The sequence below is a fragment of the Rhinoderma darwinii genome, chromosome 2, assembly GCF_050947455.1.
Source record: "Rhinoderma darwinii isolate aRhiDar2 chromosome 2, aRhiDar2.hap1, whole genome shotgun sequence".
In the NCBI taxonomy this organism is placed as follows: domain Eukaryota; kingdom Metazoa; phylum Chordata; class Amphibia; order Anura; family Rhinodermatidae; genus Rhinoderma; species Rhinoderma darwinii.
The window spans coordinates 285650926-285673453 of NC_134688.1; the positions used below are offsets into that span (position 1 = coordinate 285650926).

Sequence of the window (22528 nt, forward strand, 5' to 3'; positions counted from 1 at the left end):
AAAAGGGGGATAAGAAAGAAAACCGTTTATCAGTGTGACACCGGCCTGCGCATAACGGATCGCTTCACAGCGTAACACACATCTATGGATAATTGTATTATTTACCTCATTATTATACCCTCTTATTATGCCCTGATGTACTCCGCACAGATTACATATACCCTGATATACTCCACACAGATTACATATGCCACCACATTATAAACTGAAATACCAGCAAAACCCCAAACAGAACTATTACCAAGCAAAATCCATGTTCAAAATGGCGGTCTTTCCCTTCTTAGCCCTACAGTGTGCCCAAACAGCAATTTATGGCCACAAGTAAGGCATTACCATACCCGGGAGAACCCGCTTAACAATTTATGGGGTAAGATTCTCTAGGGGCACAACATCTTGTGCGGTGAATGGGCAGATCAGTGGAGAAATTGCAATTTTCACTTTGCACAATCCACTGCGTATTCATTTCTGAAAAACACCTGTGGAGTCTAAATTCTCACTACATCCCTTGATAAATGCCTTTAGGGGTGTAGTTTCTAAAACGGGGTCACTTTTGTTTGGTACATCAGGGGTTTTGCAAATGCAACATTGCGTCCGCAAACCATTCCGGCAAAATCTACGCTCCAAAAGATAAATACCGCTCCTTTTCTTCTGAATGCTCCCATATATGTAAACAGCTGATTATAACCACATATGGGGTGTTACCGTACTCGGGAGAAATTACTTTACAAATGTTGGGGTGCTTTTTCTTCTCTATTCCTTATAAAAATGAAAAATGTGTATCTAAAACGACATCTTGTTGGAAAAAAAAAATATTTTTCATTTTCATGGCTTAATTCTAATTAATTCAGCAAAAAACCTTTGGGATCCAAATTTTCACTATACCCCTAGATGATTCCTCAGGGGGTGCAGTTTCCCAAATGGAGTCACTTTTGGGGTGTTTCCACTGTACTAGTACTACAGGGGCTCAGCAAATATGACATGACACCCAGAAACCATTCCAAAATCCAAATGGTGCTCCTTCCATTCTGAGCCCTACCGTGTGTCCAAACAGATGTTTGTGACCACATGTGGGGTATTGTTTTACTCGGGAGAAGTTGCTTTACAAATGTTGCGGTGCTTTTTCTCCTTCAGTCCTTGTGGAAATGAAAAAAAAATACCTAAACCTACATTTTCTTTGAAAAAATGTAGATTTTCATTTTTACGGCCTACTTACAATAAGTTCTGTAAAAAAACTGGCCGGTCAAAATGCTTGCTACACCCCTAGATAATTTCCTCATGGGGTGTAGTTTCCAAAATGGGGTCACTTGTTGGGGGTTTCCACTGTTTTGTCCCCTCAGGAGCTTTGCAAATGCGACATGGCCTCCGCAAACCATTCCTGCTAAATTTGAGTTCCAAAAGCCAAATGGCGCTCTTTCCCTTCTCAGCCTCGCCGTGTGTCCAAACAGCCATTTATTACCACATGTGGGGTATTGTTTTACTCGGGAGAAATTTTTTTACAAATTTTATGGTGCTTTTTCTCCTTTAGTCCTTGTGGAAATGAAAAAAAATTAGCTAAACCTACATTTTATTTGAAAAAATGTAGATTTTCATTTTCACAGCCTACTTGCAAAAATTTCTGCAAAAAACCTGTGGGGTCAAAATGCTCACTATACCATTAGATAATTTCCTCAAGGGGTATAGTTTCCAAAATGGGGTCACTTGTTGGGGGTTTCCACTGTTTTGTCACCTCAGGGGCTTTGCAAATGTGACATGGCCTCCGCAAACCATTCCTGCTAAATTTGAGCTCCAAGAGCCAAATGGCGCTATTTCCCTTCTAAGCCCTGCCGTGTGTCCAAACAACCGTTTATTACCACATGTGGGGTATTGTTTTACTCGGGAGAAATTACTCTACAAATGTTGTGGTGCTTTTTCTACTTTAGTTCTTTTGGAAATGAAAAAAAATTAGCTAAACCTACGTTTTATTTGAAAAAATGTAGATTTTCATTTTCATGGCCTAGTTCCAAAAATTTTTGCAAAAAACTGGCTGGTCAAAATGCTTGCTACACCCCTAGATAAATTCCTCGAGGGGTGTAGTTTCCCAAATCGGGTCACTTTTGGGGGGTTTCCACTGTTTTAGTTCCACTAGACCTGTTCAAAGCTGACATGGTGCCTAAAATATATTCTAATAAAAAGGAGGCCCAAAATCCACCAGGTGCTCCTTTGCTTCTGAGGCCGGTGCTTCAGTCCAGTAGCAGACTAGGGCCATATGTGGGATATTTCCTAAAACTGCAGAACCTGGGCAATAAATATTGAGTTGCATTTCTTGGGTAAAACATTCTGTGGTACAAAAAAAATGGATTCAAAATGAATTTCTGGAAAAAAATTATGAACTTTGTAAATTTCACCTCTACTTTGCCTTAATTCCTGCGCAATGTCTAAAGGGTTAAGAAACTTTCTAAATGCTGTTTTGAATACTTTGAGGGGTGCAGTTTTTAAAATGGGGTGACTTATTGGGGGTTTCTAATATCTACGGACCTCAAAGCCACTTCACAACTGAACTGGCCCCTGTAAAAATAGCATTTTGAAATTTTCTTGAAAATGTGAGAAATTGCTGCTAAAGTTCTAAGCCTTGTAACATCCTAGAAAAATAAAATGATGATCAAAAAACGATGCCAATCTAAAGTAGACATATGGGGGATGTTAGTTAGCAACATTTTTGTGTGGTATAACTGCCTGTCTTACAAACAGATACATTTAAATTGAGAAAAATGCTAATTTTTGCAATTTTTCGCTAAATTTTGGTGTTTTTCACAATTAAATACTGAATGTATCGGGCAAATTTTGCCAGTAACATAAAGTCCAATGTGTCACAAGAAAACAATCTCAGAATCGCTTGGATAGGTAAAAGCATTCCGGAGTTATTACCACATAAAGTGAAACATGTCAGATTTGAAAAATGAGGCTCTGTCAGGAAGGTCAAAAGTGGCCAAAGAGGGAAGGGGTTAACCAAGCATTTTCTGTGTTGTGCTCTTCAATACCGCAGTGTGTTTACTAGAGTCCCAAACTTTTAAAATGTATGTTATATTTGTGTAATAAAACTATTATATTTTTGTATATATTCTGACTACGAGCTCTAATTCTTCGGTATGATTCTAAGGGTATGTGCACACACACTAATTACGTCCGTGATTGACGGACGTATTTCGGCCGCAAGTCCCGGACTGAACACAGTGCAGGGAGCCGGGCTCCTAGCATCATAGTTATATACGATGCTAGGAGTCCCTGCCTCGCTGCAGGACAACTGTCCCGTACTGTAATCATGTTTTCAGTACGGGACAGTAGTTCCACGGAGAGGCAGGGACTCCTAGCATCGTACATAAGTATGATGCTAGGAGCCCGGCTCCCTGCACTGTGTTCGGTCCACTACTTGCGGCCGAAATACGTCCGTCAATTACGGACGTAATTAGTGTGTGTGCACATACCCTAAGTGTTATGGAGCAGTCTTTATGCTAATTATGGGGGGAAGTCGGTTTTCCTTACTTTACCCAGCCTATAATCATAATTTGCTTGGAGCCTATGTATTTACAATGGTCCAAGAATGTTTACCTCTATTTTTAGAAGAATTTCTCAAAATTGTGTCTGACAAAGGGAAACAGTGTCATTGCAGGCATTACACTTCTAGTCACTGCACCATATACTGTAGAAAAGGAAATGGGCCCTCTGGAAAAATGTAAAACCAAAGCTATACTCTGTATCTATTACCAAACTGCAAATCATCTACTACACCGCGTTCCAAATTATTATGCAAATGTTATTTTTCGCTGATTTTCCTAAATAGTCGATGCAAATGACAGTCAGTATAATCTTCAAGCCATCAACCACTGGAGTATAATGCAAATTTTATTGAACAAATCTCCTAATGAGAACAGATTTTTTTTAAAAGTAAAAAACTCAAAATGCACTGTTTCAAATTATTATGCACAACAGAGATCAAAACATTTTAAAGGTTGTAAAGAGAACTAAAATGGTAATTTGTTGAATTTGCAGCATCAGGAGGTCATATTTACAGAAATCAAAAGCGCTTTCAATCAAAAAAAACTTAACAGGCCAAGTTACATGTTAACATAGGACCCCTTCTTTGATATCACCTTCACAATTCTTGCTTCCATTGAATTTGTGAGTATTTGGACAGTTTCTGCTTCAATATCTTTGCAGGATGTCAGAATAACCTCCCAGAGCTTCTGTTTTGATGTGAACTGCCTCCCACCCTCATAGATATTTTGCTTGAGGATGCTCCAAAGGTTCTCAATAGGGTTGAGGTCAGGGGAACATGGGGGCCACACCATGAGTTTCTCTCCTTTTATGCCCACAGCAGCCAATGACACAGAGGTATTCTTTGCAGCATGAGATGGTGCATTGTCATGCATGAAGATAATTTTGCTACGGAAGGCACGGTTCTTCTTTTTGTACCACGGAAGAAAGTGGTCAGTCATAAACTCTACGTACCTTGCAGAGGTCATTTTCACACAGTCAGGGACCCTAAAGGGGCCTACCAGCTCTCTCTCCATGATTCCAGCCCAAAACATGACTCCGCCACCTCCTTGCTGACGCTGCAGCCTTGTTGGTACATGGTGGCCATTCACCAACCATCCACTACTCCATCCATCTGGACCATCCAGGGTTGCACGGCATTCATCAGTAAGCAACACGGTTTGAAAATTAGTCTTCATGTATTTCTGAGCCCACTGCAACCGTTTCTGCTTGTGAGCATTGTTTAGGGGTGGCCGAATAATAGCTTTATGCACACTTGCAAACCTCTGGAGGATCCTACATCTTGAGGTTCATGGGACTCCAGAGGCACCAGCGGCTTCAAATACCTGTTTGCTGCTTTGCAATGGCATTTTAGCAGCTGCTCTCCTAATCCTATTACCTTGTCTGGAAGAAACCTTCCTCATTATGCCTTTATCTGAACGAACCCGTCTGTGCTCTGAATCAGCCACAAATCTTTTCACAGTACGATGATCACGCTTAAGTTTTCTTGAAATATCCAATGTTTTCATACCTTGTCCAAGGTATTACACTATTTCACGCTTTTCGGCAGCAGAGAGATCCTTTTTCTTTCCCATTTTGCTTGAAACCTGTGGCCTGTTTAATAATGTGAAACGTCCTTCTTAAGTAGTTTTCCTTTGATTGGCCACACCTGGAAAACTAATTATCACAGGTGTCTGAGATTGATTACAATGATCCAAAGAGCCCTAAGGCTGGGTTCACACGACCTATTTTCAGGCGTAAACGAGGCGTATTATGCCTCGATTTACGCCTGAAAATACGGCTCCAATACGTTGGCAAACATCTGCCCATTCATTTGAATGGGTTTGCCGACGTACTGTGCCGACGACCTGTAATTTACGCGTCGTCGTTTGAAAACAGCTCCAAAAACAGCCGAAAAAACGGCGCGAAAACGGCGCGAAAAACGCAGCGAAAACCGTGAGTTGCTCAAAAAACGTCTGAAAATCAGGTGCTGTTTTCCCTTGAAAATAGCTCCGTATTTTCAGACGTATTTGGCTCAGCGTGTGAACATACCCTTAGACACAATACCATCCATGAGTTTAATTGAAAAACTAATAATTAAATGTTTATGACACTTAAATCCAATGTGCATAATAATTTGGAACACGGTGTATATAACCAGTTTCACACAGCGAGATTTGGTACACTTTTCGTTGCAATTTTTGGGACTCCATATTCACTGCTGAATAACAGTGAACGTGATTGGTCAAAGCCCTCTGTGAATAGCACACTGACCCATGCAAATCAACAATGCTATTCACACATGCGTGTTTTTTCATCACATAGCGTGTGTCTGTTGCTTGAAACTCACTGCATGTCCTATTCTGGTCCATTTTTGTGGACCACATCGCCCACGTCTCTGGGTGTGTGAAAAACACGAACAGCACACGGATCACATCCGTGTGCGGTTTATGTTTCACGCATTAGTTGCTAAAGAAATGCAGAGGAATGAAAAAACAGGAAGTGCTTGCAGAGGAGAAACACAGACATGAAAGACTGGTGCCACATGGAAAGCACACTATATATATATATATATATATATATATATATATATATATATATATATATATATATATATATATACAGTGAAGGAAATAAGTATTTGATCGCTTGCTGATTTTGTAAGTTTACCCACTGTCAAAGTCATGAACAGTATAGAATTTTTAGGCTAGGTTAATTTTACCAGTGAGAGATAGATTATATAAAAAAAAAAAAAGAAAATCACATAGTCAAAATGATATATATTTATTTGCATTGTGCACAGAGAAATAAGTATTTGATCCCTTTGGCAAACAAGACTTAATACTTGGTGGCAAAACCCTTGTTGGCAAGCACAGAAGTCAGACGTTTTTTGTAGTTGATGATGAGGTTTGCACACATGTTAGATGGAATTTTGGCCCACTCCTCTTTGCAGATCATCTGTAAATCATGAAGATTTCGAGGCTGTCGCTTGGCAACTCGGATCTTCAGCTCCCTCCATAAGTTTTCGATGGGATTAAGGTCTGGAGACTGGCTAGGCCACTCCATGACCTTAATGTGCTTCTTTTTGAGCCACTCCTTTGTTGCCTTGACTATGTTTCGGGTCATTGTCGTGCTGGAAGAGCCAGCCATGAGCCATTTTTAATGTCCTGGTGGAGGGAAGGAGGTTGTCACTCAGGATTTGACGGTACATGGCTCCATCCATTCTCCCATTGATGCGATGAAGTAGTCCTGTGCCCTTAGCAGAGAAACACCCCCAAAACATAATGTTTCCACCTCCATGCTTGACAGTGGGGACGGTGTTCTTTGGGTCATAGGCAGCATTTCTCTTCCTCCAAACACGGCGAGTTGAGTTAATGCCAAAGAGCTCAATTTTAGTCTCATCTGACCACAGCACCTTCTCCCAATCACTCTCAGAATCATCCAGATGTTCATTTGCAAACTTCAGACGGGCCTGTACATGTGCCTTCTTGAGCAGGGGGACCTTGCGGGCACTGCAGGATTTTAATCCATTACGGCGTAATGTGTTACCAATGGTTTTCTTGGTGACTGTGGTCCCAGCTGCCTTGAGATCATTAACAAGTTCCCCCCGTGTAGTTTTCGGCTGAGCTCTCACCTTCCTCAGGATCAAGGATACCCCACGAGGTGAGATTTTGCATGGAGCCCCAGATCGATGTCGATTGACAGTCATTTTGTATGTCTTCCATTTTCTTACTATTGCCCCAACAGTTGTCTCCTTCTCACCCAGCGTCTTACTTATGGTTTTGTAGCCCATTCCAGCCTTGTGCAGGTCTATGATCTTGTCCCTGACATCCTTAGAAAGCTCTTTGGTCTTGCCCATGTTGTAGAGGTTAGAGTCAGACTGATTAATTGAGTCTGTGGACAGGAGTCTTTTATACAGGTGACCATGTAAGAGCTGTCTATAATGCAGGCACCAAGTTGATTTGGAGCGTGTAACTGGTCTGGAGGAGGCTGAACTCTTAATGGTTGGTAGGGGATCAAATACTTATTTCTCTGTGCACAATGCAAATAAATATATATAATTTTGACTATGATTTTCAGTTTTTTTTAATATAATCTATCTCTCACTGGTAAAATTAACCTAGCCTAAAAATTCTAGACTGTTCATGACTTTGACAGTGGGCAAACTTACAAAATCAGCAAGGGATCAAATACTTATTTCCTTCACTGTATATGTATATATGCCAAGAATGGGAATGGATCCTGTGAGCTTTTCTATTGTAAAGGATTTTCTGATATCACAGGACGGAATCCAATCCTGTCCTTGGCACTAATAGTATGGCTTATTATACTCATTTGCTGTTAATAAATTTACATAAAAACAGTTGGTAACTTTTTTCTCCTCTGAAAAACTCTACTTTATGTTGTTTTTGTCTCATGTAAGATTTTGTTTGCAGATCTGAATCAATTAAGGCTCTGTTCACATCTCATTCGACATTATGCCATGATATGTTAAAAACATCTAGTGACAGGGAGAAGGTTCTATGACATGTCAATCACAAATGTAAACTCCTATTCACGTCAATGAATAGTTACATCTACACTTCTTTCTCAGGATTGATGGGTGTCCTAGGGGACCCCCATAATGACACTTTTATACCCATTTGACGTGTCATAAAATAAATTGTAAAACCCTGATAATACCACAAATACATATATGATGTGCAAGTCTTGATCCTTCCATATGGCAGCCAACTTTCCTCCAGGGCACTAGCTAGATGTGACCACAAGCTGTTCTTACACATTAACCTAATGAGCTGTGGCATCTATTCTTCTGATACTAGCAGCATGAACCGTCTTAAAGAAGTAAGCAATCCTTGTATATAACGCCATGTCAAAGGAGTTATATAGTTACATAGTTTGTACGGTTGAAAAAGGACACATGTCCATCAAGTTCAACCAAGGGATGGGAAAAGGGAAGGGATGAAACAAAAATTCTACACATTGACATAGGAGCTGATATTTTTTTGTTCTAGGAAATTATCTAAGCGTTTTTTAAAGCCATCTACTGTCCCTGCTGTGACCAGCTCCTGCGGTAGGCTATTCCATAAATTCACCGTTCTCACAGTAAAGAAGGCTTGTCGCCTCTGCAGGTTGAACCTTTTTTTTTCTCCAGACGGAGGGAGTGCCCCCTTGTTTTCTTAAGGGGTTTTACATGGAACAGGATTTAACCATATTTTTTGTATGTGCCATTAATATATTTATATAAGTTAATCATGTCCCCCCTTAGTCGTCTTTTTTTCAAGGCTAAATAGGTTGAGTTATTTTAATCTTTCCTCATAACTTAGATTCTCCATGCCCCTTATTAGCTTCGGTGCTCTTCTTTGTATTTTTTCTAACTCCAGGGCATCCTTTCTATGAACTGGAGCCCAGAACTCAACTGCATTTTCTAGATGAGGCCTCACTAATGCTTTGTAAAGAGGTAATATTACATCCCTGTCCCGCGAGTCCATGCCTCTTTTAATACACGACAATATCCTGCTGGCCTTTGAAGCAGCTGATTGACATTGCATGCTGTTATTTAGTTTATGATTTACAAGTAAACCCAGATCCTTCTCAACAAGTGAATCCCAAAGTGTAGCTCCCCCTAGGATATATGGTGCATGCAGGTTTTTGGTACCCAGATGCATAACTTTACATTTATTTATATTAAACTTAATTTGCCAAGTGGATGCCAAAACACTCAGTGTGTACAAATCAGCTTGTAATTTTTTGAACATTACTACATAGCTTGGTGTCATCTGCAAAAATAGAAATAGTGCTATTAATCCCATCTATATCATTAATAAATAAGTTGAATAATAGTGGTCCCAGCACTGAACCCTGGGGTACACCACTTATAACCAGGGACCATTCAGAGTAGGAATCATTTACCACAACTCTCTGGTTACCGTCCTTGAGCCAATTCTCAATTCAATTATAAACTATTCTATCTAAACCAGTGGTCTCAAGCACGCGGCCCGCGGGCCGCATGCGGCCCCTGGAGCTGTCATCTGCGGTCCGTGGGACACAGAGCTGCTAGTATCAGCACTGCTCCGAGACTCTGGAATTCCCTGACATCGCTGTCCACATATCGGCTCTGCTCCGGGTCTCTGTGGAATTCCCTGACATCGCTGTCCATATATGGGCAGTGTGTCAGGGTCTTTCCCAGAGCGGAGTCCCGGGCAGAGTGCTAGTATCGGCTCTGCTCCGGGACTCTGTCGAATTCCCTGACATCGGTGCCCATGTTTGGACACACGATGTCTGGGGCTTCCCCAGAGCCGGAGTCCCGTGCAGAGCGCTAGTATCGGCTCTGCTCCAGGACTCTGTGGAATTCCCTGACATCAGTGTCCATACATCGACAATGATGTCAGGGGCTTCCCCAGAGCAGGAGTCCCAGTGATGTCAGCAGCACTGCTGGAGTCCCAGGAAGAGCCTACTAGCGCTCTGCCCTGGACTCCAGCTCTCGGGTTGCCCCTGACATCTCTGTCCATATATGAACAGTGATGTCAGGAGCAGAGCTGGAATCCCAGGCAGAGTGCTAGAAGCGGCTCTGCTCCGGGACTCCAGATCTGGGCAAGCCCCTGACATCACTGGCAGCATCTGCGGAGGGCACTGTGGCAGCATCTACGGAGGGCACTGTGGCAGCATCTAAGGAGGGCACTGTGGCAGCATCTACGGAAGGCACTGTGGCAGCATCTACAGAGGGCACTGTGGCAGCATCTACAGAGGGCACTGTGGCAGCATCTACAGAGGGCACTGTGGCAGCATCTACAGAGGGCACTGTGGCAGCATCTACAGAGGGCACTGTGGCAGTATGTACAGAGGACACTGTGGCATTAACTAGGGGTGTGTTGCATTATCTACAGAGGGCACTGTGGCATTATCTAGGAGTGTGTTGCATTATCTACAGAGGGCACTGTGGCATTATCTAGGGGTGTGTTGAATTATCTACAGATGGCACTGTGGCAGCATCCACAGAGGGCACTGCGGCAGCATCCACAGAGGGGACTGCAGCAGCATCCACAGAGGGCACTGAGGCAGCATCCACCGAGGGCACTGCGGCAGCATCCACCGAGGGCACTGTGGCACTATCTAAAAAGGGGCTGCCCAATCTTGACATGTGTGTCTGCCAAACGCTGCTAACTGAGCCGCCGGACTGCATTTAGCAATACTTAAACTGGAAAACTGGATTGTTGAAATAAGCACGTGGAGAAATCTCAAATTTTAAACCTAGCGCTATTATTATAGTAATCTATTATTATTATTATTATTCTAGTAATATAGTGTTATAGTAGTTCAAATAACTAATTGATTAACATTAATTTTGTATTGTATCAAATTTGAAAGTAATGCGGCCCGTCAACTTCCCATTTTTTCTATATGCGGCCCACTTACCCGGCCGAGTTTGAGACCCCTGATCTAAACCTATAGTCCTTAATTTACCCATTAGACGTCTATGAGGGACAGTGTCAAATGCCTTTGCAAAGTCCAAAAACACTATATCCACAGCGGCCCCTCTGTCTAGGCTTCTGCTCACCTCTTCATAAAAACAAATCAGGTTGGTTTGACAACTTCTGTCTTTAGTAAATCCGTGCTGGCTGTTACTTATAATACTATTTATTGTAACATAATCCTGTATATAGTTCCTCAGGAGCCCATTTAAACATTTTTTTCCCACGATGGGAAAGAGAGCAAGTATTGTAATACATTTTCTTATTACTAATAAAAAGAAACTCCAGCATGTTCCCCTATAACTCCCCACGCCCAATAAGCGTTTATGCAAAAAAAAAAAGTTGTTCTTTGTAACAGCTCTCTGCTAGTATGGCTAACATAGGGGTGTACCAAATGCTGGACACCCCTCTAATACTGTATATGACATAAAAGTACTTATTGACATGGGTTGTCCAGTTAAAGTATTTATGGTGAAGAGTTCATCTCTGTACTATTGGCTGAGAAATATACCAGTTATAACAATACTGATTTTTAGTATGGCATAGTGTCCATATGATGTAATTCAACAATTTATTTTTTACTTTGCCTATGGTGCCCAAGAGAAACGTCTACAGGGATTATCATAGCCAATCTCTTTGTAGGTATCACACAAAGACTTTTATATGTGGTTGACACTACTAGTGCAGTGTAGCAATTTACTAGTGGAAATTTACATGCAGTTTCATCTTTGTGCATTGGTTCCATATTTTTTTTGTTTTTTTAAGGGATTCAGAAAAGTAAAACTGTTCCAGAATTGTTGAATTTTGTGTTTGCATTTTTTTTTCTCCAATACAACACCAATGAGCCATATGACCACCACTAGATAATCATTTTTTTACAGTTCAGTCCCCAGCATAGATGTGTTTAGGAGACCTAGAACTTACATGGTTTAAAGTGTTACTTTATTATATGACCCTTTGTGATATATTCTATTCCATTAGGCTTACATGGAGCCCAAGTGTCATATTCACATAGTTACACATGGGGGACTGACCTATATTTCGTCCCCACCGACATCTATAGGAGCTGCATTTAAGCTACCGTGATGTCTCTGGGGGTCTAGAAGTGGCTGTGGGCAATTGAATTCTGCTAGATATGAGTGGAGATGCACAAAGATTGCGACATTAAGTAAAAAAGATATGGGAAAAGTTGCACAATAGTTGTGTGACTGCCTTGGTTCTCAATCACTTGTACTGGCGTTGCAACTTGGTCTCATAGCGTCCTTGAGCCACATAAACTGTGTGATATAATGGATTCCTATGAGTGCATCTATTCCTTGGCCTTCACAAAACAGAACAACAGCGTTATTCACAATTTTTTCTCAATTCTCCCTGTTTTTTTAAATTAAAATAACAACTTTATTGAAATAACAAATTTCTAAGAAGTTGCAACTGTTGCAATTGGGCTGATGGGTTGGGCCATATATCTAAATAATATACAGTATAACAACACTAGCCAAAGAAGAGACAGTCACAGTCTCACCATAACTTCGGGTACAGTGCCTCCATGGCAGTATTAGCAACATTGCTCCCATGAAAGTGCAAGCTAGAGTTCCCACATAAAATTGCATGCCAGTAATGCCACCATAGAGATGTCAGCCAGTGCTCCTATAACAGAGCCAGCTATAGTGCCCCCATAAGAGCATGTTCAGACGTGGCAGAATTCTGCAGACACTGTTCGCATCAATGCCACTCATAATCTGCGTTGCAGATTCCGTTGCGCCTTTGCCTAAAATGTGAAGTAAAATGCTGTGGATTAATCGTTGCGGATTCAGGTGAAGAGTACATCCTGCTCTCTTTTAAAACATTCCATCTCAAACTGGCTATAGACCTCGAAATACATAGGTCCAGCCAGAATGATGAAATATCTTGTTCGCAAAAGCAATCCGCAACACACATAACATCTGCGGATTTCATTGCGTAATTTTTAAACTCCATTGAAGTCAATGGAGATATTACGCCACAAGTACGCATCAAGTCCGCAACAGCCAATGTATGCTGTGGACACCAAATTCCGCACCGCAGCCTATGGTCCGCAGTGGAGTTGTCCGCAACGTCTGCACGAAGATAACTAAAAAGGTGTGGAAACCAATGGACAGACTGTCTGCTGCAGATTTCCAGTGCGGACCGTCCGCAGCGGAATTCCACAGCAATTCCGCCACGTGTGAACATGCCCTAACTGTGCAAATCGCAGTGCCACCAACGTTTCAAGCCATTGAGCCGCAATACAAATTCTAACTCTTCTGCCCTCAAAGTATAACAAAGATATCCACAGTGACTATATAAAAGAGCCACAAAACAATGTTTACAACCAATACTTGGCTATACATTTATACTATGTGAATTCTGAGGGGATATTTTAAAATGATACATATAGTTAACAATTATGTAAATTTTATTTGACATAACTGAGGTTTCATTTAATAATGGTGGACGGAAGGGGAGGAACATCAACAAAAAGTCCCACACTGGGAGATATCTAACCTACGACCTGCCATGCCTGCGGTTATAAAGGGATTTCTAGTTAGATTAAACACTGCATGTCAGTAATGCTGAACGGAAGAGTTTTTAGGATGTGAATATCTACATGTCCTTCTTGATGTGATGATCAAAGTGCTGATCAAAGAAGAATTATTTATCAGCTGGAGCCTAGTTTACTCTACGAAAACAAAGGCTTAAACTCACATACAACTAGGGTTCTTGACAGTACTTTGCAGTTTTAAATAACTAGTAGTCAAAAGTCTAACAAATAACAAACTGTACTAGTTATGTTTATGTTCCTTTCATCCCTTGTTCCCCTTCCCCATTTTATAGGACATTTCTTCAAGAGAGATACCGTTTCTAATGTTTCCAATTCTGCAACGTCACTATGACTAACCCTCATCCAACATGGTCAATAGTCTCTTACAGTGTTAGAGGCCTAAACTCACCGGTCAAACGTTCGCAAATCCTTCATTATCTAAAAAACAATAAAGCAGACATCGTATTGTTTCAAGATACCCATTTATGGGCCCATAAATGCCCTTCTTTCCATAGATCGCATTACAACACATGGTTTCATTCGCACACCCCAACCAAAAATTCCTGTGGAGTCGCAATAGCCCTCGCCAAACATGTACCCTTTGTTTTACATGATACACTTTCTGACAGCGAAGGCAGATATATATTCATAAAAGGCCTCTTAGCTGGATCACTAGTTACGTTGGGCAATCTATATGTAACTAACACCAACCAGGCTTCATGGATCCCATCTGTACTAGACAAAGAAAGGAATTTTATTGAAGGTATCTTTTTAATGGGTGGGGACCTAAACGTGGCTCTGGAACCGGGCCTTTACTCTTCTACAAAGAAACCTCGCTTTCACACAGAGCACTTTCACGTATTAAAAAATCACTTCAATCCTTTCCCTTAATTGGTACCTGGCGGCATATGCACCCAACTGCAAATGATTATACGCAATTCTCATCTCCACACAATTCCTATCAGAGACTCGACTATCTATTTCTTACTCTATCGATACTGCCTAATATAGCAGAAGTACGATTTCTTACCACTATACATTCAGATCACTCTCCTCTACTGTTACGTACCTCGCTAACACATAGATCGTCTGGACATAATACATGGTCCCTGAATGAAAGTTTACTCAACTCTGATGCTATTAGGAAACGTATTGCCTCGTCTTTAACATCTTATTTCCAAACTAATACTTTGGAGCAATGCCCTATGTCGGTGATGTGGGAGGCCCATAAGGCAGTGATTAGAGGTGAATTAATTTCTATTAGTTCGTACCAAAATAGAATTCGAAGGCGAAATCTTTCTGCGTTGTATGAGGAAAATTTGAAACTGGAACGACAACATAAATATTTGCAAACCCTAGACATCCTTACCTCACTCACGGATAAAAGGCAATCCCTAAAGGATTTACTCAATAAACAGTCTCTCCAAATTTTATTCTAACTGCAAAAATCAAATATTCATACATGGAGATAAAGTCTCCAAACTCATGATATCGCTCATAAAAAAGAGAAAATCCAGGTCTTATATTCACTCCCTGAAATTGCCTAATGGCTTGAAAACTAGTGACACGGACCGGATTTCAGAGGCGTTTGTAAATTACTACTCTTCTCTCTATCAAATCCGTTCTCAAGAGACTGATAGAGAGAGGAGTGATAGGAAACAAAACATTAACTAATTTCTTGCGTCCCTAACTCAACTCTCCCCCACACAACAAACCATTTTACAGACACCAGTCACGGGGCTTGAGTTTCAGTCTATCCTGTCTAAGTGCCCTTCTGGAAAAAGCCCAGGACCAGATGGCCTTCCCATACAATACTATAAAGTATTTCAGAAAGAACTACAACCTCATCTCCTTAGTTTGAGTAATTCTATACTACAAGGCTCTAGCTTCCCTAGACAGACACTAGAAGCACACATTACTTTGATTCACAAGGACGGCAAGGACCCTGACTTATGTAGTAACTATAGACCTATCTCCCTCTTAAACACTGACCTGAAAATATTCGCAAAACTTTTAGCTAACCGTTTAAGTCCGATGTTACCTGACTTAATTGCTCCTGAACAAGTGGGATTCGTTTTGGGTAGAGAAGGGAAAGATAACTCTCTACGACTTTTACATTTATTACAGTTAGTACTCAGGAATGTCAGAGATCTGTTCTTCTCTTTTGCTGACGCAGAGAAGGCCTTCGACAGGGTAGACTAGACCTTTATGGAAGAAACCCTAGATCGATTTGGAATCCCTAAAATTTTTACCCAAGCTATACTACAAATGTATACCATTCCAACAGCTAAACTTCGCATTAACGGAACCCTCTCATCTAGCTTTCAAATACTATATGGAACTAGGCAAGGCTGCCCGCTCTCGCCACTCCTGTTTGTCCTTGTGATGGAATCATTAATCCAAAATATCAGACAACACCCAGATATAAAAGGTATCACAACACAATCTACACATCACAAAACAACAGTATTTGCAGACGATTTACTCATAATCATGTCTGACCCGGTTGCACAAATACCGGCAGTTCTTGAAATTTTTTCTAACTTTAGCACTTTGTCCAATTTCAGAATTAACACAGATAAGTCTGAAGCTTTAGGGATAAATGTCTAACTCTACTATATGCTTATTAGAATCCCGTTATCCAATCAAGTGGCCTCCAAAGTGTATCACGTACTTGGGTGTCAAACTGTGTAAACATTGGCCAGACCACTTCGCCCTAAACTATTCCCCTCTCCTGTCACTTACTAAATCCATCATAGAATCCTGACTGGCTCTCTTCATCTCCTGGATGGGAAGAAAAAACTTGATTAAGGGGTTAATCCTTCCCAAATTCAACTACCTATTCCAAATGTTACCTATCCACATTCCACAATCTTACTTCACGAAATTTCGCTCAATTTTGTTTCACTATATTTGGAACGACAGACACCCCAAAATCAGCGCAGCGACATTTTCACTGCCTAAGTCCCTGAGAGGAATTGGAGCTCCTGATTTTAGGAACTATTATCATACGGCTACTATATTCAGGACTGTAGACTGGTTTCGGAAACCGGAGAATAAATTATGGCTCTCAATTGAGGAGCTTCCTGTACCTCTAAGAGCACTGTTACTTGCACATCCAGACAGCATAATAAACCTTTTATTTCACAATGTTCTCACTAAGTTAACAGTGAAATAACTTTCTCTCTTCAGGGACCTGCTGGTTCCCACCCCATCCCCACTGTCACGTATTTCAGACCTGATAGATTTATACCGAGAGGGATTGGGAAGTCAAACTAGCAACCCTTCAGTCAGATTGTCTGATACTCTAGACTCCATATTGGAAGATGGGATGATTATATCCTTTCAGGATTGGTCTGAGAACCCTAACTTACCGAACCTTCACCTGATACATTATATGTCACTAAAAAAAGCAATCATACCATACCTCACAGTAGGGTCCTTAGAAAGATCTTGGACTATCTTTGAGTCCCTCCTGGGACAAGTCAAATATCAATGGAAATTTTTTTCCCAGATATATAAACTGTTAATCACTAGAAATGTCCCTACTAAAAGATCATATATCGCGCTCTGGGAAAAGGATCTTTCCATCACTTTAACCAAAGAGGATACAAACATTCTTTATAGAAATTCTCATGGTGCATCCCAGTGTATCAAAATGCAAGAAAACTCTTACAAGATAGTGTCTAGGTGGTATACCACACTGGATAAAACACATCTTTGGTACCCATCCATTCCAGACACATGCTGGAGATGTTTGAGGGAAACAGGTTCCTACATACATATTTGGTGGTCATGCACTAAGCTTCAAAGTTATTAGGTACCTGTACTGGATCATATAGCGAAAATTTGTGGCATCTCAAACCAAATACCCCCGGCTACCATTTTTCTTAATTTAACACTGGCAAAATTAAACAAACCCACAAATCTTCTAGTTAAACACCTCTTATCGGGGGCTAAACTCCTCATCCCCCCAAATTGGAGATCGACTCAAGTTCCCACGCTCTCCCAATGGATAAACAATGTCGAGCAAATTTACTATATAGAAGAAACAGTGGCACTCTCTAACCGCTCATACAGTAGATTTTCAGGGATTTGGAAACCCTGGACAACTTTCCGTACCTCAGCCCGGTTTTTGGAGGTAGCCTTGGTCACACAATAGACACCCGGTATATGTCCGATTGTAGGATTCGTTAGTCCTGGAATAGTCGTTTAATTGTAACTAACACTTTTAGATTTCAGATAAATTTATCTTGTAAATCTCTCTCAATCCTCTTTCCCCCTCCTCCTCTCTCTCACACCCTTTTCCCCTTCCCTATCCCCTCCATCTGTCCCCTTGTAATGTGTACTTACATTGCATCACTCTAATTTTTGTTCTAAATTTTGCATCTTAACCTGATCGTTAAGTCTGGATATGCAACGTTACAGTGTATTTACTGGCATTTTACATCTGCTTGATTGTACCTACATATGCTGTCAAAAACTGTTTGACATGCTGTTTGTATGATTTAATTTTGTTTAAAACAATAAAAAGAAAATTGAAAAGAAAAAGAAAAGTCTAACAAATAGTACATTAGTAGAACACCTAACGCGTTTCTACATCCCTCTATCACTCGGATATTTCATATTTCTTATTGAACACAAAGGAGTTGTGTTCCAGTATGAATCTGAGAATTCTCACAACAAATACGTTATGATTGAAATACTGAGCTCCCCTAGAGTTAGGGAAATATTGCACCGCTTCACAGCCCCTAGTATGAGGTATAGAGCTATACAGGGCCTCAACGTCCAGGCTGGCCAGAAGCACATCTGCATCAAGTTGTATATCCTCTATCTGCTTGAGGACATCCGTTGTGTCTCTCACATAAGATGGAAGTGTAACTACAAATGGACGGAGGAAATAATCCACATACAGACTTGCAATCTGAGTGATACTGTCAATTCCAGCTACTATGGGATGACCCTTCAATGAAGCAGTGCCCTCGTGGATCTTGGGTAAACTGCAAAATGTTGCCATCACCGGTAAATCTGGTAAGAGAAACCTAAATTCCCTTTGATCAATCAATCCATCCTTTTTGGCTGCCACAAGAATATTTTTGAGTGCCTCCTTATAGGAGTTAATGGGATTGGAAGGGATAATCTCATAGCAGTTGCGGTCGTCAAGGATCGCAAGGCACAAAGATATGTATGCCTGGCGATACATGATGACCACATTCGGTGGTGTCTGATTGGGCATAGAAAAGGGCTCATTCTGCCCTGGGTAGGAGGGGCTAAAACTATAAATAGTATGGCGTCTAACGGCGCGCATTGCGGTCAGACACCAGTGCTGTCACTGATATCTGCACAACAGGGGGGCTTGATAGAAACACTGAACTGTGTTTTAGCTGCCCTTGTTGTGAATCAATTAGAAACATCCTAGTGATAGAGGGATGTAGAAACGCGTTAGGTGTTCTACTGATGTTCTTTACTGTTTACTGTTCTACTCAGGTTTTAATAGTTTATTTAATAAAATTCTTTTAAGCGTTCTCATTCAGGCGGATTTATTTGAATTTTCAAGTGGACGCAAAAGCCACTATCTTTGATACATAGAAGTTTGTTACTTTGCCGTTTTATGCAATATAGCATAGCAGAAAAATGCATTCCTGATAGTATTGCATGTGGTTTTAATAGAACGCCAGAGGACAAAATCACAATCGAATTATTCTGTTAAAATGAAAATAAAAACTGTGTACTGTAAGGCTACATGCACACGTCGCATATTTTGCTGCGGAAAACACGCACCAAAACCACAGCAATACCCAGGAAATTTGCAGGTAAAAACCGCACCTAATCGTGCATTTTTCTATGAATTTTTCGGTGCAGTTTTTACGTTTTGATGCGTTTTTCATGCTGCGGGTTTTGGTGCGATTTTTCACAGCACTAGGCAGATACAATTTGCAAGCAGAAACGCAAGATAAATTGACATGCTGCGGATTCTAAAATACGCACCACAGGTAAATTTCTGTCCCGAAAAATACTGTAGCGTGTACATGAGATTTCCTGGAATCTCCTTGACTATGCTGGTACTGTATTACGCTGCGGAATTGCCGCATGCAAATCCGCACGGCAAAACTGCACGTGATACGCATTGTGTGCATTGAGCCTAAGGGTTTGTCCACCCGTAGCGTGAATACTGTGGATTTCAAGCAACGGATTTCATTGTGGAAAATCTGCAGCGTAATACAGTAGCAGACTGGATGAGATTTGAACAAAACTCATCCACACGATGCGTTAAAAAATCAGCTGAAAAACCATTCACAAATTGACCTGCCATGTGTTTTTTTTAATCGCTGGCTTTCTGTTGCAGGTTTTCCCCATTGAATTCAATGGGGAGGTAAAACTCACAACAAATAGCAGATGTTGCGATTTTTGCAGCGGAAAAGCTGCTATTCCGCCACATAAATTGCAACTAAGAAGAAAAAAAAAAGATTATACTTACCCAGATCTCTATGCTTCTTTGTCCAGTCAGGCCTCTAGGAATGACGTTTTATCCCATTTGATTGGCTGCAGCGGTCACATGGGATGAAACATCATCCCGGGAGGCCGGGCTGCAGGACGTCAGAGGGACGCGTCGCCATGACTAAAGGTAAGTATAGGCTTTTTTTTCTTTACCTGCTTTTCCGTAGTGGACATTCCGCCGAAAAAATGCACCACATATAATATATACTGTCCATTTTTGTGTTTTTCTTAGAACCCATAAGACCTCTTTAAACCTGTTCAATGTAGATTACCATAAAGGCCAATATAGGTCTTGCGTGATAGACGTCAACCACAGGCAGATATCTGTGGAAAAAGTCGTTCTGCCACGATGCATATTTTCAGGTGTTGTTAGGTGCAGTCGTTGTCATACTTGGAAAGACATTCATGACAAACAACCACCACGGGGCATTCTCAAATCGGTTGCATCATGACTTCAGCGATGTGACATTTTTAATTCATGGCGTTGTCGTCCAGAACTACAACCTTCACAGGTCAACAGTGAATGAAAATTGAATGAAAATTGTTCATACAGCAGCCATCTAAAATCTGTAGAATAAACAACCCCTATGGACAGAAGCCTCAAGAAAGGTGCTAGAAAGAAAAGTTATTTTGTATTTCTTATATTTGTTTTGGGGGTATAACTACTTGTGTACTAGGCATATGCGCATGTGGCTTAAACATCTCAGACTGCCAGCTAAAGCAGGAGAAGCTAGCTACTTCCTCACTCATTTATGTCACTACTGAGCTACTGTATGTCTGCATTCATTGTTTCAACTTGTTTCAAAAAACACAAAACCTTGTATCCTTACAGGCTATAAATTAAGTTGAAGGCTCTGGTCTTTTTTGACATGTTTAGACAACTACTTCCTGTCCCAGAAGCTGGAGGCAGGAAGAGTCTGGAGCACAAATGGCTGGTTCACACCACGTTTGGGGTGAATGTTCGGCATATACACCAGAAAATTCTCTTATGTCTAACTTGCCCAAAGGCTATCATTCGAAACCTGCAGGAATGGCCGAACGTGGTGTGGACCTAGCCAAAATGCTATGATTTTAGATTGGCTGCTATCTTTAAAATAGTTTTCTATTGGCTGACCAGTTTCTTTTTGGGGGTGTGGTTTAGTTACATGGGTATGCCACATTTATAAGTGCACACAAGGTTTTCTTCTCCAGCTAGTACTAGGTAAACCACATGTACAATTTAGGGTTTTTCTTGCACCATTCATTCATATTGGAATATTTTTTAACTCCAATATATAGAACATGAAATTGATATATATCCAGTAAAAATTGTCCTATATGACAAAATGACACTTCTTCTGAATGTGCCGAACTATCCCTACATTATTATATTGGGCTAGCCACCTGATATAAGAGAGAGGTTGGGGGACCAAGAAGGAAGGATAATGTGACAAACTTTAGCAGACTGTTATACCGGACATATCTAAGTAGTATTTTAGCACTTTGAGTAGCTTTCTCTGGTCATGGGGTGTATAATCTATATAATCTGGTTTTATATGGACCAATATGCATTGTGTGCATGGAGATACTTGGTGAAGCAGTGAGACACGTTTCCTTATTGAAGCTATTTCACACATTATGAGATCCACTAACAAACAATAATCCACATTACCCATGAGCACCACCTCCTAGTCCACAGAGCCCTGCTTACCTGGGTGTCAGTGACCCCCCCTGCCTTGGTCTGATGTAGAAGCTAGCCGGACACACACCCTGCCACTCACTGACAACAGAGCATCCTTCCACCCTGCATCTCTCCTCTGGGTAGCAGGAAAGGAAGGTACCAAAACTAGACAGAGGGGTGCAGGGACCATAAAGAGGAGCTGGCCAATCAAAACCTCCTGAGCCCCTGACACGCGCAATGTTTCTTACAAGCTCTTGTGGTAATATTCATATCGTCAAGTAAATTCCTGTTAAAAAAAAAAAAATCACACAGATAACATTTACACTCCCCTTTCCACATGCAGATTGGTAGCATCCGTTCCATCCTTTTATAAGAGCAGCTAGCCAGCCTGGTGTGATTTGTGCAGAGGATGGGCTGTGGGGACACGCTGAAAAGAATGACAGCTCCAGTCTGTCAATGAAAGGACAATGAAGATCTGGAGAGATTCCTGAAAATCGCAGACCCCCAGATTATATTCAGCACATGCCGGTTAATAAGATGCTTATATGGATTCTTTCTTAATTTAATTTATTCTTTCTAGGGGATGCCATATCGGAAGACATATATAAAAGTAAACTAATGTGAAATGACAGCTGTTTCATCTATATAATATGGAGAATGTATAGAAATATCTGCATGGGTTACGTAAAAAGATGCCTGTTTTACAAGTTCCCATTAATTCACGCGCATAATCCTTTGCATAAGACTCCTCCATATCTGAAGATCTATATATAAGAGTAAACTAATGTTAAATTACAGCTTTAAATTTTTTTACATTTTTTTTCTTTT

General features: G+C 40.9%; 1 long non-coding RNA gene across 1 annotated transcript in view; it reads left to right on the plus strand.

Moving 5' to 3' along the window:
• LOC142743030 (uncharacterized) overlaps window positions 1–22327 on the plus strand; it is a 29515-nt gene extending 7188 nt beyond the window's left edge. Inside the window, exons 2-3 of the long non-coding RNA XR_012881483.1 lie at window positions 20536–20649; window positions 22044–22327. This is a non-coding gene — a long non-coding RNA (uncharacterized LOC142743030). The remainder of the gene's footprint in view (window positions 1–20535; window positions 20650–22043) is intronic.
• Window positions 22328–22528: the final 201 nt, after the last annotated feature.